Here is a 19,157-nt window from a genome sequence, read left to right as displayed (position 1 = left end):
TGGAAGGAAATACAGAAGAACTTCCTTGGAGTAGGGAAGTTCTTTTTTCTTTCTTTCTTTCGTTTTTTTTTTTTTTTTTTTTTTTTTTTTTTTTTTTTTTCTTTCTTTTTATACCAGGAATTGAACTCAGGACCTTGCCCTTGCCCGGCAGGTGCTATGCCCATGAGCTATCTCTCGAGCTCGGGGCAGTTCTTAAAACATTAAAATGCACAGTCCATAGAGGACATGATAAATGGGGTTATATTAAAATTTTAAGAATACCTTTACCTCGCAAGACATCATGCAAAGTTAAAAGATAAACTGAGATGATATTTTCGAGGCATGCACTTGACAAAGGATTAATACTTAGAATGTATAAATAACTTATGTAGAAAGGATTTAATAATTTATAAGGGATCTCATAAGTAAAAGATGTGGGTAAAGATATACACATGGGGAGTTAAAAGTATCATACCATTAACAGGAAGGATACATATCAACTTCAAAAGAAAGTGATTTCCTGTTGGGGAGATGGAGAGAAGGGAGGAGAGGAATAGCAAGGGTCCCACAGGGCATAATTCTATAAAAAAGATCAGAGACAGCTATGGTCTGGTGTTAACTCATGTTCTTTGTATATTTTTACAAGTTTGTTATAATTTATTTTAAAATATCTAATATCAACTTCTAATACGAACAAACAAATAGTAAATTTTTTTCCAAGTCAATCATATTCTTGTCTGATGTTCACACGTAGGCTGGCCAAGCAAACACCGTTCACCAGGCTTTTCCTGGGCGAGGTTTCCATGTTGTGTGGTATTTATGGCCCGATTTCTCCAGTTTGGAGTCTCTGCATTGGAAACTTGTTTTCTGAGTAGATTTAATGTGAGGAATGGAAAAATGTTTGAAATGATGAATTAACATTAGATCTGAAATGTCCCCCGATGGCTGTGTGTTAAAGGATTTGTCCTCAGCTTGGCACTATGTGGAGGTGATACGCATTTTCTCTTATAGTATCTTATTACATATCAGCTGAATATTAGCTGAATATTGGTGTTTTCAGTGTAAAGAGGAGCTGCATTAAAACCTAAGTTTTAAAAAGCTAAGATGAAAGTAGAAAACAGTTTTGTGTATATCAGGGTTATGAGAGAGGCCCAGGGAAGTTGGCAAAAGAGAAGTGCATTATAAATCAATTTATACCTCTCTGTCTCTCTGTCTCTGTCTCTGTCTCTCTGTCTCTCTGTCTCTTTGTCTCTTTCTCCCTCCCTCCCTCCCTCTCTCCTCTTTTCCTTTGTTGTTAGCTTGAACCCAGGGCCTACCACTCAACTCCTACCACTGAGCTTTAGCCTCAGCCCCAAACAACATCATGCTCTGTGTAAATTTCTACTGAGTACAGAGAAGGGAGTACATAACAAAAAAAATTTAAACACAATTTTGGGCTGTACTGTTTTCTAGTTCTTATCTTTTCTCTCCTAAGTTTGCCTTTCACAGGTCGTAGAAATTATAAGACCTGGGCAAAGAAGGAGACTTTCTGTCTCTGGAAGGTGTCTGCTGTCTTCCTCTCTCCCTTTCTTGTGAACTGGCCACAAGGTGAGTGGTTTTGCTCCTGCCTGCACCCTCACCATGAAGCTCTTACCCCTCCACCCCGCCCCCAAGTGATGGGACCAGTGACCAAGCAATAACTGTCCAAATTGCGAGTCAAAATAAACCTTTGCAGTTTATGGGATGATTATCTCAATTATGTGTTGCAATAATGGAAAACTGAGTAACATGAAAGCCAAAAAAAAAAAAAAAAACAAAAACAAAACAAAACTATATAGTTTTAGAACTACTGTTGAAAAATCTAAAAATCTTGGGCCTAGCATGAAAGGTTTTATTACCTAGGTGTATCTATTGTCTTTTATAGGCTAAAATCAGTGATTGGTATTGGAGACGAGTACAGAACTCATTTTCTTGCTTTCTCATTGCAGGAGTTTATACAATGTATTTATCATTGCGACTTTTCACTGGCAGGCTGTAGTTTCCTGTTTTTTTCCTGAGGACTATTCAGAAGCTAGCAGCATGGCAAAGATGCAGCGTTTCATTTGCTTTGAGATGTTACTTTGAGATCAACAAGCATCAAAGGGATCAACATAATTACTGCTTTATATATGTGTTAATAAATAAGGGGTTTTCACCTGTGTGGAGGGAACACCAACACAATTTTACCAAATAAAGATGAGACGAGCATCAGGCAGAACATGGATGTATCATTTACTAGGATCCTAGTAATGTCTGCCAGTGATCTGAAAGTTCCAAAACTTTGATTCAAGACCACCCATGACTCCTTATTGCTAGCACTGTTAAAGTTCTACTCTCTTTCCTGGTGTTACAGACATTACAATGCCTGGCTTAACCAGTTTTTTGTCTGTTCATTCTTTCAGCTTCAAATAACCTACCTCACACAGGTTAGATTAATTTAGTGGGTATGGGAAACCTGGATTGCGCTGGTTTATTTACCTCATCCTCTGGTATATTGAGGGTACCAGACCTCACCCCTGCACTGTGGCCCTCCCAAGTCTCTACTCTTCAGTTTCAGAGCTTAGCCACTGAAGACAGATGGAAATGTGTAGAGATTCGGGTCAGTCTGCTTGGCTGTAGAGTAGGACTAGGGGGAGCGGGCACAAGCAAGAGGAGAATGAGGCTGGAGACGGGGCAGGGCGATTTCCTGCCATGGTAAGAGGCCTAAGATACTTGGTAGGTCACAGGTTTCTAAACTCTCAATCTGCCATGCTGATAGTGTCTGTAACTTTTTCATGATGTTTTAGGCCAAAAGAAATATTTATTTCCAGTTATTACAAATTAGATCCATATGACTTAACTGTAGTTTGTGGGTTATCTGGTAAGTATAGTAGATTTCTCTCAAAATTTACAATATCTCCCAGCAACTGTAAATTCATTCACTTAGGGTTCCCAGGGTGACCTGGTACACAATTTGGGAACCATATAGAAAATAAGAGATTTTTCAAGTTGGTAAATCAGAAATTCAGTCTTGTGCTCTTGAAAGATCACTTTATTAGTGGGTTGGAAGACTGATTAACAACTTCATGGGAAGTGGGGAGGCTGTACATTCATAGTTGCCATTTAGGGTGGAAGGAAGGAAAACGTCATAATGCATTCTAATGAGAACACGGTGGGACCTAAGATATATGTGCAGGTAGACTAGATAAACTTTCCTTACTGGTGGTTTGGGGACAGAAAAAGATGATCCCTAGATTGCAGGTTTGGATTAAAGGGTAGATTATGGTAGGAAACTAGGAAGAGTTAATTGCCTTGTTTGGCCTTTTGCATGTGAGCCTGCCTGGAAAGGAGATACAAGTTATGTACTTACAGATTGGGGTTGGCCACCTGAGAATAGAAGAGATTAGTCAGGGTGGATATAGAAGGAAAGAGGAAGAGAAAAAAAGGAGGGGAGGGGAGGGATGCAGATGGGAGGGGAGGGGAGAGGAGAGAAGAGAAGAGAAATGAGCCCTGTGTGATGGTATTGTGTATCAGCCTGAGAAGGCCCCTAGACCATATGTATATATGAAGATAATTGTAGTACTCCTTCCTACAGGTTTAGTGAAAGAAACAGTGCTTAATTTGTGATCAGTTTTGAATGCCTATATCTGGTAATCTGAACAACTACTTTGAAGATAAGAATATGCAATATAATAACCATCTTTGATTTTCTGCCATCTTTTGAAATTCTGTATCATTTTTAATGTTTTTTAAAAAAATTATTCTCTTTAAATAATAATAAAAAAAAATAACCAACGCACGTTGTGTGTGTCTGTGCTGGAAGAGCTGCGCATCTGAATTAGGAGACTGAGTTAGGCAGAGGGCCCCCCACTGTGGATGGGCGTCATCCCAGGTGTGTGGGGCTTTTCCGCTTCCGCATTTTTGTGAGCCAATTCCTGATAATGCCTTTTCTAATGAGCAAACTATGTGTGGAGTTCCTGTGCAGGAGCCAAAACCAGGAGAGCTGTCACACAGCTTGTGCAAAGCAATGTGCTTGGGAGAAGCCAGGACTCTTGGGCTACTGTTTTGTGTTCTAGGTGGAGCCTGAGTCTTATCTGTGTGTGTAATGGGGAGGGTTCGTAGGTTCCTTGGATAGAGTCACACACAGGCCCGTGCCTGGACTCAGTTCTATAGTGGAAAGCACATGGGTGAGGGGGCGAGACCCTGGTTCAGCCCTGTGTTTGAGGACCTGCCCTTTCTGTCCTTTCCAGAGGAGTTTTTAAATTTATTTTGTTTTTCAGTGCTGGCAATAAAAACCAGAGCCTTGAACATTCTAAGCTCTCTACCACTGAGCTTCGGCCACAGCCGAGGGGCCCATTTTTATGCCCACATTTTAAGAAAACATATGGCAGTGGTTGAGATTATCTAGTGTAATACAAGGATGAAGTAAGAATGGAGAAAGCCCATGGAATCTTATAATTTGAAGGGCTCAATGGCTTCCGTAAACTCATTTTTTTTTTCAGTAAAAGCGCAGAAACCTGTTCAGCTCAGGGACTAATAAGAGAGGGTCCAAAAACCAAATAGTAACAACATAGTGGGGCAAGATAAAAGGTTTAATACAAGGTGGGGCCACTTTCTCCTGCCTCTGTCATTCACTAACTACTTTGTATCCACACTTTTCACCAGTACAGTGGTTTCTGACTGCTCTGAAATATCCAGCAACCCAGGGCTTAATCCTCATGACTTCTGCTTCCTCATCTTCATCCAGGGCATCCAGTTTGGGATACTAACTCGCACTTATTGACCAATGATTTCCTCAATCTGTATTTCTAGTTTTTTGTTTTGGTTTGAGACAGGGTCTCACTGTGTAGTCCAGGCTGGCTGCAAACTCACGGTGAGCTCCTTTCTGAATGCTGGGATGACAAGTGTGTACCACCCTGGCCGGCTCATTTGGTACCCTGATCTATTTAGTTTGAGTTCTGTGTTTACAACATGTAGATAATACTGGCTGTGTATATATACTCAGTGATCTGTGCTAATTAATTTAACTATCTGTCCTAAGTATACAGATGATATAGGGGTAAATTCACATAGGCAGTAAATAGAAACTTACGGTGTATGGAAGGAAGTGATTCTTGGTGGTTTTGTTATGAAACTTCAATAAATAACAAGAAAGCAGCTGACAGTTTTAGCATGCATTTGGTTTAGATGCAGCTAGTGTCGGTTAATTTTCATCCCTCCTTCCAGTTTCTGGCTTCTACTTTCTGTCTCTAAAGATCTGCTTATTATGAATGTTTCACATAAGTGGAATCGTACAATACACAGCCTTTTGTATTTGGCTACTTTACCACTGCAAAAGTAGCCTAAGGCTTTCATCTCTTTTGTAAATGCGGCCAGTCACAGTAATAGGCAAAACACATGTTTGCAAATCAGAATGCAGGTTCTGCTGCTAACTTTGGGCAAGTCAACTAATTCTCTGCACTCTTGATTACACACCTAGTTCAAAGGCACAGTAACATTTCTGTTCTCATTTGTTATAATTAAGATATGATTCATATAGCTGAGTGTGGTGGTGCAAGCATAGACATTGTAGAATCCCAGCACTCACGAGGCTGGGGCAGGAGGACCATGAGTCAGAGGCCAGCCTGGGTTACACAGAGTTCAAGGTCAGCTTGGACTGCATAATGAGCCCTTATTTCAGAAAAAAAAACCCAAAACATAATAATTCATATAATAAATTTACCCCTTTTAAAGGTACAGTACAGAGTATTTATAGACTTATGCAAACATCACCACTGTCTAATTCCAGAACATTTTTATCATACCTAAAAGAAACCCCACCCCCAGTAGCAGTCAATTTTCTTCCCTCCTCCTCCCAGTTTTTGGCTCCTACTTTTTGTTTCTAAAGATCTGCTTGTTATGAATGTTTCATTTAAGTGAAACCATACAACATGCAGTCTTTTTTTCTATGTTAGCATTTCAAAATCAGCATAAGGCTATTTTGTAGCGTGTGTCATAATTAAATGATATTTTATTCATTGGAAATGTCACATTTCATTTATCTGCTCATTAATTGGTGGTCTATTGAGTTGATTTTGACTTTTTGGCTATTGTGAATAATGATGCTATTAAAATTATTGTAGGCAGATGCAGGGACTGGGGTTTCATCCCGGATGTGCTGTGTTGGCCCTGTCCCTGGGGCACACTGAGATGGTGACTGAGACTGGGCATGGTGGTGTGTGCCCGTAATCTCAGCGCTTAGGAGGCTGAAAAAAAAAGGATCACTACGAGTCCCATCTGTGTAGTGAGACCCTGTAGACCCTGTACTAAATATATAAAAATAAATAAATAAAAATAAAATAATTGTGTTAGTTTCTTTGTGGCTGTATGTTTTCAATTCTTTAGGAGTGGAATTGCCAGATGATATGTTGGCTCTGTTTAATATTTGAAAAATCCATTTTTTAAACTAACCACATTATCAAATTCTCCATCAGTAATGTATAAGAATTTCAATTTCTCTATTTCTTAGCCAATTTCTAGAGACAAAGAGACATCTCATTATGATTTGATTAGCATTTACCTTATAACTAACAGTAGTCAGCATTTTTATGTGTTTTTCTGCCATTTGTTTATATTCTTTGGAGGAATGGCCACAAATCCTTTACCCATTTTTTATTTTTATTTTTTAGGGAAGGGTCTACAGGGTGTTCAAGGTCTCACTACTAGATTGTAGTGATCCACCTGTTTACAGCCTCCCAAGGGCTGGGATTATAGGCCCAAGCCACCACGCCCAGTCTCAGATGCAGTCTCAGTGCACCCCGGGGGCAGGGCCAGCATGGCAGGCCTGAGAACTGAACCCCTGGCCCCTGCACCAGGTGCTTTAATCCACTGAACTATTTGGCTGGCCCAATTTTTTTTATTTTTGTTTTTTTACAGAACCGGGATTGAACTCAGGCCCTTGTGCTTGCCAGGCACTTGTTCTACTGAGCTATCTCCTCGGCCCCCCTTTACCCATTTTTAAGTTGGATTCTGAATGTTTGACAGTTGTCAGATATATAATTTATAAACATTCTTTTCTATGGGTTAATGTTTTTTATTTTCTTGGTAGCATCTTAAATTTTGATAACATCCAATTTATTCTCTCTCTCTCTCTCTCTCTCTCTCTCTCTCTCTCTGGTGGAACCTGGGATTGAACTCAGGGCCTTGTGCTTGCCAGGGAAGTGCTTATTCCACTGAACCATCTCCCCGGCCCTTATTTTCTCTTTTGCTGCTGTGCTTTTGGCATCATACCCAAGAAACCTTTGCTTAATCCATACCAATTAAGGTCCATTTTTTTTTCCTAAGAGCTTTGTGGTTTTTACCTCACAGTTAGGTCCTTGATTCAACTTGAGTTAATCTTTATATCTGATGGAAGCTAAGGATTCATCTCTACACATTTGAATGTGGATCTGTGGCAGCCCTAGAGCCACCTGCTGAGTCGCTTGTGTCTTCCTTATTGAAGTACCTCAGTGCTCTTGTCAAATATCTGCTGGCCAAGATGCACAGATTTCCAACTCTATTCCACTCATCTCTGTGTCCATCCTTATGCCAGTAACACAGCTACACAGTTCCAGAATGGTAAAATGAATTGCATAGAAGAAACTCATTCTCAGATTACTAGATCATTCAAGGGGTTTGTGGCTATAGATTTTTCTTTCTTTTGTAATTGCTTGAAAAGGACAGTTTGTGTCAACCCCGTCTAAAATAAGCTCATGAATAAATCTAAAATAAGTTCATGATAGATCTCATCTTTTATATAATTCTACCTTGTTAATAATGTGGGCTACAGCAATCCTTTTCTCTTTGTATTCTTCCAAACAGTTCTAAAAGTCAGTTATGAATTGAGGCATTCAGTTAGGAGACTGCTTCATGGGGCCAGCCAAATAGCTCAACAGATTAAAGAGCCTTCTTAGGCAGATGCAAGGGCGGGGTTCCATCCCTGGCCTGTTGTGCCAGCCCCCTGGGGCACCCTGAGATTACAAATGAGACAGCATGGTGGCCCATGCCTGTGATCCCAGTGCTTGGGAGGCTGAAGGATCACTAAAGTCCGATCTGTGTAGTGCCACCCTGCAGACCTTGTACTAAATATATTTTAAAAAAGAGACTTGCTTCATACATTGACTTAATCTGGAATGTAGTCTTCAACTTTAAGTAAAATTCTTCAGATTATCAGTTTTACAAAAAACATGTGTTCTAGCCTACTGACTGAGTAAAGATTGAATAGCTGCATTAAATGCAAGGATTCTCACAAATCAAAGAAAATTTTCTTGACTCTAGAGTCATAGATCTCAGTTTTGTTTTGTTTTCTGTACCAGGGATTGAACTCTGGACCTTGTGCTTGCCAGGCAAGCACTTATTCTACTGAGCTATCTCCTCAGCCACTTTAATAATATTTTTGTTTTGTTTTGTTTTTATGAATTTAGGAGAGGGTCTATAGGGCCTCACTACATAGATCGGAGTCATAGTGATTCTCTTGTTTTCAGCCTCCCAAGTGCTGAGATTACAGGCGCACACCACCATACCCAGTTTGAATCACCATCTCAGCGTGCCCTGGGGGCAGGGCTGGCATGGCACACAGGATATTGAACCCTAGCTGCTGCCCTCTGCCAAAGCAGGCGCTTTGGTCCACTGAGCTATCTGGTCAGCCCTTGTTAAAAATATTTTGACACTTTTATATTACTTAATTTTTTTGTTGTTGTTGGTCCTGCGGATCAAATTCACGTGGCATGCTAGGCAGGCACACCACCATGGAGCAGCATATGGTTAGTCCTTGTTATTGATACTTTTAATAGAGAAATGTGTTGAAAAATATTCCCTGGATAAAAGAGCTACATTAACAAGGAAAAGCTCTCATGAAACTCTTGGAACTATCATAGGTGGCTGTATTCCATTTTTTCCCTATAAGGAAAGATCCCCCCACCACACACACCCTTGGGTAAACAGATGACAAATTCTTTTTGCCTCACTGAAGGGTTCCTCTAGGCCAGGGAGATGGCTCAGTAGAATAAGCACTTGCCTGGCAAGTGCAAGGATCTGAATTCAATCCCTGGTTCCGCCAAAAAAATAGAATAAAATAAAGTAAAAAATTCAAAGACTTCCTCTAGACATAATGTTTCTGTGCTGAAAGGATTTTTGATTTTTGTCATTAGATAGTGCTAAATCTGAAAAGTCTCTGCTCCCCATGCATCATTGGTCATCCTCAGGTTCTGTTTTGTAGAAATCAACCCAGGCCAAGGGGATGCCCAGCTGGCTAACCCTTGACTGACCCAGAGGCTCTGTGTGAACCTCAGCTTTGCAGTTTCACAAATACAAGTTCATCCTTCCCCATATGGTATGACATCGAAGAAGACTGCTCTGCATCTGCCAAGCCCATGATCAATGTGACGCACCTTTGTACTTGTTCCAGGTTCTGCTTTTGCTGTTTTGTCGTTGTCTCAGGCTGACGCAACATCCAGTCTGCTGAATGAGTTAACAAGAGGGGATGACATATCTAATCTGAAGTGAATCATGAAATACCAGACTGTCCAACATTTAAGGATATTTCTATTGCCCTGCCATCTTCAGAAATGTCAAAATCACAATCTGCACTGAGACAGTAAGACACTCAGAGATTGGCAGAGATTAAAGAAAACTAAAAGGACAATATAATGTAACTCATGATCTTTGTTACAATCCTGATTATAATGATTTCACTGAGGTTACATAAAATAATTCCTCAGTTCAGGAAACACACTAAAGTATTTAGGGGGCATCATATCTGTAGTTCATTCTCAAACAAGCCATTCTCAAACAACACTACATCTTGAGAGAGGGGGGGAAAAAAAGAGAGACAGGCCTAAGTAGCAAGATTGTGTCACTTGAGAAAGCTGGTTGAATTCTCCTTGCTATTCCTGTAAGTCTGAACTTATGCCAAACCATTTTAAATTAGTAAATTATATTTTTAGATTTTCTAAACTGCCTTTTAAAAAGAATGTCTAAGTATATATTATGTGAGAACTACTCTGTAACTTAAAAACAAAATAGAGGCAGCAGAGCCCAGTAAGTAAAGGAGTGATTTGAGGAAAGACCCCTGGCCTTGAGCCCTTGCTGTGCCCCTCACTGTGTGGTGGGGTGAGGGGCCCGGCATCTGACACCTACGTTTCTTTATCTGTACAATAGGGGTGGTAGTGTTGGAACCTACCTTACAATTTTGTTATAAAACTTAAAGGAGTAAATATTTGCGAGGAACTTGGAACAGCGCATGACATCAAGTGTTGTATAGTTTTACATGCATAAATCTAGGAAATTGCTTCAATCTTAATGATGTCCAGGTCACCTCTAGAAATAGAAGTGCTTTGAACTTTGCACACGTACAACTTTAAAACATTTTTCTGGAAATGACTGCTTTGGATTCTTATTAACTACTTATTTGACCGGCTTGAGATTCCTGTCACCTCTCTTGATAATGTCTTACCCTAACTTTTTTTTTTTTCTTTTTTTTGTCTGCTTTGTACCTGGTCAAGTTCTAAGGCCCAAGTTCTAAGGAGCTTGTAAACTGTACTGGTTTTCTATGACAGATATTTAATGTAGTCCTTTTATTTTCATTACTGTTTAAAACTGTCCAGTACATTTGTGTGGCACAACTGTCAAGTGGTGCAGGAGGTACAAAGGTGGATGGCATCCCCAGAAGTATACACATTGCAAGGGAGAATTAAATGTGCACAAAAATAGCTATGATGTAATATGAGATTTAGAGAAGGAAGAAGGTCTATGAGAAGGAAAGATTATACCTAGTAGCTAGGAGCTGGGACGTTTTAGAGAGAAGGAGGCCACCATCTGAGCTACAAGTGGCACTGAGTAGAGGAGACGGAGCCTCTAGGGGTTAAAAGGGGAAGGACCAGAACTGAGGCACAGACCCAAGAGCAGGGGGGCCTTTGAGCAAGTTTTTGATATTCAAATAGATTTAAAGTTCAAAGCCTGTGTAAGCCCAAATTTCCTCATCTATGTAAAGGACGTAACACTAAGGCTTACCTTCAGGAGTAGGGGAGAAGTAAAGGTAGCTCCTGTGTAAGATGTAGTGTAGGATCTGATAGTAAGTGCTTGCAACTATGATCCATGTAATATTATATTGTATTGTATTATTGTATTATTTTGTGTTATGTTAATGTGATTTCCTATTAGTATTGTATTATTTGTAGCATTGGGCATTCTGGTACATATAATGCTATATTATTTTACTTTGGGTACACATCTATTGGAGTGTAGGGAAACAGGTATAGGAAATGTATTATTGGCTCTATGCTGAGTAATGGGAATTCAGGATCCTGAAGAGGAGTAGACAAAGTTGAGAGGCATTGAGAAAGGTACAATATGGTACCTTTTTTCATATTGAAAGGAATAAAGGAGCACTTATTCTAAACCAGGTAAAAGAAATAAAACAAAAATAGCCTGAGGTAATGCCATGCTTCAACTCCAATTCAGGACTTGGGTTTCCAGAATACTGGGAGTGTCCCTGAAGGTACACAAGGAAGACAAACTCTCTGTGTGTGCATGCGTGCATGTGTGTGTGTGTGTGTGTGTGTGTGTGTGTGTGTTATGTGTGAGGGCGTGTCTCACAATCCTAAAACACATGCCTTTCACTGAGTTACACCCCCACTCCCACAGACTAATTTTTGCTATGTTTTGTAAATTTGAGGTCTTGAGCAACTGTTTTATTCCTGTTACCTCATATTTGAAGATCATCCCTTTAGAAGGATGACACTTTAAATATATGAGAGCATTTTACATTTATAATACTCTAAGACGAGTCATTGGATAATACTATAAGGCCTTTTTTGATGCCCTATGGATTATTATATCAAGCTGGCTTAAATTCTAGACTGTCTCTATTGCTCTAAATACTAAGACAATGTTTATCCATCTTCAGATATTTTAATGATTACTTGGCTAGCTGTTGGCTGTGTGAGCACAACACTTTGTATCATCTTTCCATTAAGCACGATTGCCTACACTCTAATTGAGTTTAATTTAAGGCTTCCCATCCATTGTGTGCAAGGGAGCTATCCTGGGGCACTAGACTGTATTCTCCACACCTGAAAATTTGCTGGAAATGTGGCTGCAGGGAACAGTGGCTTCTCCATTAGATCTTGTCTTCTGTGCCCTCCCTGGGAACATCTGGAGGGCAAAAGGAAGGTATGACACGGCCTTGTGCTTTGCCTGGCCTTCATGCCCAGATGGCAGTTGAGTTGAAATTGTACTCTCTGCATGAATCGCAGTATTTTTCTTTTCTTTTCTTTCTTTCTTTTTTTATTTTTTTTTGGTGGAACTGGGGATTGAACTTAGGCCCTTGTGCTCACCAGAGAAGCACTTATTCCACTGAGCCATCTCCCCAGCCCCAATCGCAGTATTTTTCTTTGTGGTCAGTTTCTTTTAAATAGATCTTTAAAGTTTTCAAGTAGCAAGTTTGCCTAACACTTCAAAAAGAAAGTTGCTTTGTGTGATATTTTGTCACAGGTCTGTGAAGTGTGTAGGGTGAGTATTGCTAATTTGACATTGAAAGGAATAGAGGAACACTTATTCTAAACCAGGCAATAGGCAGGATGCTTCCTCCCCCACCTGTCCCCTGCTAAGCCTGCCCCACTCTGGCCTCTTCTTTGTCTCGGGATCCCTGATGAGGACACCTGGGGGACCCTCCATTCCCCAGCAGTCCACAGCTCAGAGCGGAGTCTGGGTCTCCCTGTGGCATCTGCCTCATGCTCTTTATTCTTTTGAAGCAAATGACAACAGGATCCATTCTGACTTCTTCACATGTTATTATTATTATTATTTTTTTTTATATTGAGAAACAGTGTTGAGAAACAAAGGCAGGATTGCTAATGCTTCCCGCTTTTAGTATAAGGAACAGACGGCAAAGGACTGTTGTGTCCAGCTGCTTCTGTTGGACACGGTAAAGGGTACAGCCAGTGGCTCCCAGGTTAACAGTGGCATGGTCAAGAGGCAGCCATGAGGTGAACTCGGAGGGAGAACCCTTCAAGCACTGAGGGAGCCAGGGGTCTTGCAGGACACCCACCCTCCAAGGGAATCAAGAAAGTTCAAGTCTTTGTCCAACCTCCCAGCATCCCTAGCTGGATTCTATTGGTCTGGACATAGTTGCAATCACAGATGCTAATGACAAATAATTCTTTTCTACTAAAGTGGTAAGCAGTGGTTAAAATTTAGTTCCATGTTATGGTAAAGCCATAAAAATAATGTGGGATTATTTCCTCACACGAAAGAGAAGTTCATAAACAACATATTTTAAATGATTTTTATTTGAACTCTGGGCTGATTATTTTTGTATATATATAATATCTATATATATTTACTTTTCTTTACTTTCCTTAAATCTTTTCTGCTTTTTAAAAAGAGATGATTATGTGAGTAATTTCCTAAAATTTTCCAACTAAGTGACATGACTAAATATAGTGGGAAAGGAGAAATGTTATGCCAATATACTTATTTCAGTTTTCTTATATATTTTCCGAGTAGGCTCAATCTAAGGGCCAATTATGAATCTTATTTTCTAACATTTGCTATTGGCATGCTGAGCTGATAACTGAGTCTTTTTTCTTTAATAATTTTTATAGTGAAAATATGAATTGTATTGGATGATAATCTCTTTTTAATTTAATTATTTATTGGTACAGTTTAAGTATACATAATGATCACATTCATCTTAAGGATTTTGTACCTCTACCTGACACATCTTTCTTTTTTTTGTTTGCTTGTTTGTTTTTGAAAACTGATTCTTAGTAGTCAGTTTTAAATGAGAAGGAAGCTTTGGATGAGTGGAAGGTATTCTGTAACCTTGGAGGGGATTCATTGTAACATCACCATAAATCACTTGCAAAATGTGGTTAAACTGGCCTCAGAGTTCTTGTTTTGCTTTTAGTGGCATCTGATTTGGATTTTTTCTGTTTTCTAGTACATTCTTCTGCTTCCTGGTATAATTTATCTAATTTACTTGAATTCTTATGTTTTTGATTTTTCTAGTACTGGGGATTGAATTTATAGTCTTGCTCATACTGAGCAAGTGTTTTACCATAAAAACACCCACCTCTGTGTGTGCTTTGAAGTCTAACTGGATTGACTTTCTTTCTTTCTTTCTTTCTTTCTTTCTTTCTTTCTTTCTTTCTTTCTTTCTTTCTTTTTTTCTCTCTTTCTTTTTTATTGAGGCAGTATCTCACTATGCAGTTCAGGCTGGCCTTTAGCTTGCTTATGTAGCCCAGGCTGGCCTCGAACTTGGGATAATTCTCCTGCCTCAGCCTCCTGAGCGCTGGGATTACAGGCATGCACCACCATGCCTGGCTGGATTGCCCATTTTAACAAATTGGTCAGCATACTTCTGAAATACATAGCTGAAAACCATAACACTTCCTGATCATGTGCGATTTTATTAGGGAAAGTCCTGCCAGTTGCCTATTTTGTTGGGTAAAGCAGAAAGAGTATCCAGAAGCAGTGGACTCAGTACCAGAGGAGCTGTAAATCAGCAGGGCCATCTTGCCTTGTCTGTTAAGCAATGTGGATCTCACTTGCACAAATGTCCTCCCTCCCTCCTTCCCTCTCTCCCTCCCTCCCTCTGTCTGTCTCTGTCTCTGTCTCTCTCTGACTCCTAGAAGAAAATTAAATATATGGTCCCATTAATCCTCATAGATCAGTCCACAAAGAGGTAGGCACTAATGAAGCTATCAGAATCATCTTTTGGGAGGCAGGAGCTTATCCTGAAATTTAAGGGCAAATAAATATGTTTCTAAAAATCGACCCAGTGGATTTAATTCAGCTTTAAAAATGTAGTGTCAGTGTTGTTAAGGCCTAACACCAGATAATCAAAAAAATTTAGAGTAGCACAGGTCACACTCTTGTTTTTAAGTGAACATTTTGCATAAAAGCTATCTATGTCTGTGGACATCATTGGAGTAAATACTCGGATTCCAGGTAGTATTTTTTAATATTTCTTTATTCTTTTGAACTTTTTTTTTTTTTAAACGAAGAGACAAATGGCAAAGCAAATGAATGGTGAACAGTGGAAGTGGCCATTTATTTGAAAACAGTAAAAACTCTGGCACCTGGCTTGAGGACCGAGTTTATAAGCAAGCAGCAGTCCTCGATAAACACATTTCTGGTGTACAATGAGCTAATCTTCCTTTCTAAGCTAGTTTTTTCATCAACTGCTGCTCATTACTTCCCCTTTTGGAGGTTAAAATGTTGGTGTGCTGTTCCATCAAGGAAAAGAGAGGGGAGCTAAAGATACCGACCTGAACAGAGCTGTGCCCAATATTATTTTAAGCAGGAAGATAAATATTTAACGAAGGGGCAGCGAGGAACAAGAGTTGCAGAACAATAGCTGTGCCTGCGCAGGACGGTCATTTGAGTATCTCAAGTAGAAAAGGCAGCGCCTGCTTGTTGTAGCATATAAGATATAAGTAAATATATGATGTCAAATATCAAGGTAGCAGCATCTAAAGAAATCAGACTCAATTTTTGCTCTGCCTAAGTCTCTTAGATTGTTTTTCGCATTCGGATTTTCAAGCGTCATCTAAACGCCTGCTGAAAGCGCAGCGGTACTGCTTGGCTCTAATTTCCAGCTTTTTAAAATCTCAGTGCTTTCCAGAAACTGTTGGTCCTCGGTTCCAAAGCCAATTTAAGTCGTCGCCACGCGGGAATAAGGCAGGGTGGGGTCGGGAGTCGGGGGTGTGCTCAAAGGTCTGAGTTTTTTTTCGAGGGATTCTAGATAGAGCAGTTTCCTGCTGTAGGGAAAAAAAAAAATATTAAATCTCAAGTTCTCAAATGGAAACAGCAATTATTTGAGGAAAGAAAAGGAAAAGGAAGGATGGTTTGGGATTTTGAAAAGTACTTCAAAAGGCATCCTGGGAACATTCACAGAAAAAGGAAGGGTACTCCCATGGGATATTTGCGGGGACATTTTTTACAGGGACAGAGCGGGTGTCTGCGATGTGTACCCCTCCTTCCCCCCAACTTCTTTATCCTCAAATTCAGTTACAAATACCCCGCGAGATGTGTTTTAAGTATGGGCTACTTCCAGGGGGACGCGAGGACAGGGCTGGCAACGAATCACAGTGCGCAGGCGTAACAACCCCGTTTTCCTGGGTCCCTCTCAGCGACACAAGTCGCCGTGACAGACACCTGTGACCCAAAGCTGCCGTGACCGATCCCTGTCCTGAACGCGATGCGGAACAAGCGCATGGGGACTGCGTACGAGTCCTTGGTAACTCTCGGATCTACAATAAACAAGGAAAATGCAGCTCAGGATTTTGAAAATGCTGCACAAGCACATCCTACGAATCGGCCAGCAAGGAGCTGAACGCAGAGTTTGAAACAAAAGCCATATTTCTTAGTCCCCGGGATGTGGCTTGCTATTTCCTTGCAAAGGCAGCTGAGTCAGGAACAGTCTCTTTCCCGGGCCCGCAGGAATCGGGGAGCGGCAGATTTCACCCCGGGTCGCAGGTCGCGGTCTTGCGAGCCCGGAAGGACCTCCCCGGGTGCGCAGAAGGTGCAGCATGGAGTGAGAAGGCTGGAAAAGCTGAGCGAAAAACGCGGATCCTTGGCCGCGAGTCTAGAAGCGGAAGGGAAGGTGCGCGCCTGTTGTCATTCATAAAAGCCGCGGCTGGAGAGCCGAGCGCCATCAGAGTCTCTGTGGCGCAATCGGTTAGCGCGTTCGGCTGTTAACCGAAAGGTTGGTGGTTCGAGCCCACCCAGGGACGCTCTTCTTTTGTGAAGGGGCACAGCTGGTTTTGCACCACCTTCACACTTCAGCCTCCTGGGTGGAGTCCAGGCGCTGGGGCCGCCCTCGCTGCCAGCTGGCGGTGGCTCCTGGCTTCCCGCGTTGGGGGGCGCCCTCCTCTAGGCGCCGTCCTCTGACAGCCGCCAGGTGGGCACTGCCCGTGCCCCCTGGGTCGGCGTGGGTGCGAGAGCGGCGGGACGGGCCCGCAGCGCCTGTGCCGGGGCCACCGGCAGCTCCGGGCTTCTCCAGCCACCGGCAGCGCAGCCTCCGACCCTCACTGGCGGTTGGTATTTCAACAGTGTAAGCTGTAAGGAAGCTTGGCTCTCCTTTTCTCTGTTCTGGCCAGTGTAAACATACATCCCGGTTTAAACTAAATATTTCATTATTCGTTATATTAATCAATTCACAAATATTTTTATCGTAATGAATCCCTGTTATTTATTATAGGATCATTTAGATGATCTATTTTGTTTTTGCTATTAAAATGCTGGCATTTTGTAGGAAATGGCATAACCTTGAAAAAATTTCCATTGATTCACAAAGAGACCAATTTTACAACTAAGTGATATTAAAAAATTCTGAGAATCTGATTATTTTTCCAATGTTGTATAGCTATAGGTATTAATCTGAGCAACAGATTTGAGGGTAAAAATACTAATATAACAACCATTTTTAATTTGCTATTCTTGTTTTGAAAATCTGTAACATATGTAAGGTAGTATGTTACCCTATCTGTCTTTGTATTTATTTTTGCTTTTGTTTTCAGTCTTCAAAATAAAATAAAATAAAAATTCTGAGAAAGATTAAACGTGAAGCTGCTATTATAACTTATATACAACGTTCTATGGACATATTGCACTTTACTTCATGAAATGCAAATCCCTCCCAAATAGTTACTGGTTCTTTATTCAGTGAATATATTCGGCCTTTGAAAAGTGATCATAGTTTCATTATAATAATCATTGTCTTGGGTACAGATTCCAGATATCTGCAAAACAATTTTATTTTTTTATTGAAATACCAGGGATTGAACCCAGGACCCTGCGCTTTCCAGGCAGGTACTTATCCTACTGAGCTATCTCCCTGGTCCTGCAAAAATTTTTTTAAAGGGAAATGTAAAAGAATCGCTTGGGCTCCAAGGTCCTGATTACTTATCTGGGAAGCTGAGGCAGAAAGATCACTCGCACGTAGAATTTGGAAGCCAGCCTGTGCCACACAGGGAGACGCGAGACCCCGTGTGCTTTTTTTTTTTTTTTTTTTCTTTTCTGTGCTGGGGATCAAATTTAGAACCTTGCACTTGCCAGGCAGGTGCTTATGTCACTGTGTATCTCTCCCCACCCCTACCCCGTCTACTAGTAAAAACTGAATTATCTTTTTCCTGCAAATACATGGTTTGAATTCTTCATTATATATATTTTGTATGTGTCTTTCCCACCCCCCGTGTTTACGCATCACTTGTATTAGGCCTTTTTCTGTTTTACTGTTGAATACGGCAGGCTGGGGAACTTAAAACAGCGAGCGTTTCTCAGCTTGAAACTCTGAAGACCCGGGACTTCCAGATGCCTCAGCTGCCATCCATCGAGGGCCTTTTGTCTGGGGTCTCCCTTCTTATAAAGCCACTGATGGCATTGTGGGGGCCTACCACGACCTCTTAGAATTGTAATTACTCGCTCCGTACCTTTTTAACAAATGATTTGGAGTGTTCTGTTCTCAACACCTGAACTCCGGGAGCACACCCAAAGCTCACCGTTCATCAAAGGTAACGTTCTGAGTGCTTTCCCTTTAGGAGGCCCTGTTGTAGTGCTTTTGTGTACCAATAATCTATATATAGACCAATGTCTATAATCCTCACAGCCTTGCAAGGTTGCTCCCATCGCTGCTACGGCAAGCTGAGGCTGTGGACAGATGCACAGTGCGGTTACCCTGAAGTCTCATATCCAAACCTTGGGAGTTGGGCCCAACGCCCATGTCCCCCACTGCCCTGCTGACTCCTTGCAAGTTCTGTCTTCTACAATAGTTATTTGGGGAACTAGTTCATGGAAAATCCAAAGTGATAGTTTAATTGGTTTTTATGAAGTTTCATTAATACCATGTCTCATGAGATAACACTGAACATTAATGGAATGGTAAAATGGCACTGTTAGAGTACACGTTCAGCCGGGGATGTGGTGGTGTGTGTCTGTAATCCTAGGCCTCAGGAGGCTGAGGCAGGATGATCGAAGTGAGTTCAAGGCCAGCCTGGTTCTTAAATAAAATAAAATAATAACATAACTATGTGTTCGCTGTGGTATATAGGAACATGAAATTTTGGTGTGCACTGCACCTCTGGCAGCAGTTCCCTAGCACTCAGGTAGAAGAGGCAAGATCAGAGAGAGGCAGGTTGGCATAAGCAAACCATAGAAGA

The 19,157-nt window shown here is 41.0% G+C and overlaps 1 non-coding gene across 1 annotated transcript; it reads left to right on the top strand.

Moving 5' to 3' along the window:
- The first annotated feature begins 16,659 nt into the window (after window positions 1–16,659).
- Trnan-guu lies at window positions 16,660–16,733 on the top strand. The gene has a single exon. It is a non-coding gene; the product is annotated as a tRNA-Asn (tRNA).
- Window positions 16,734–19,157: the final 2,424 nt, after the last annotated feature.

The sequence above is a fragment of the Octodon degus genome, unplaced genomic scaffold (genome assembly GCF_000260255.1).
Source record: "Octodon degus isolate 3935 unplaced genomic scaffold, OctDeg1.0 scaffold00208, whole genome shotgun sequence".
Classification (NCBI taxonomy): Eukaryota; Metazoa; Chordata; class Mammalia; order Rodentia; family Octodontidae; genus Octodon; species Octodon degus.
This window is presented reverse-complemented; position numbering and strand designations above follow the sequence as displayed.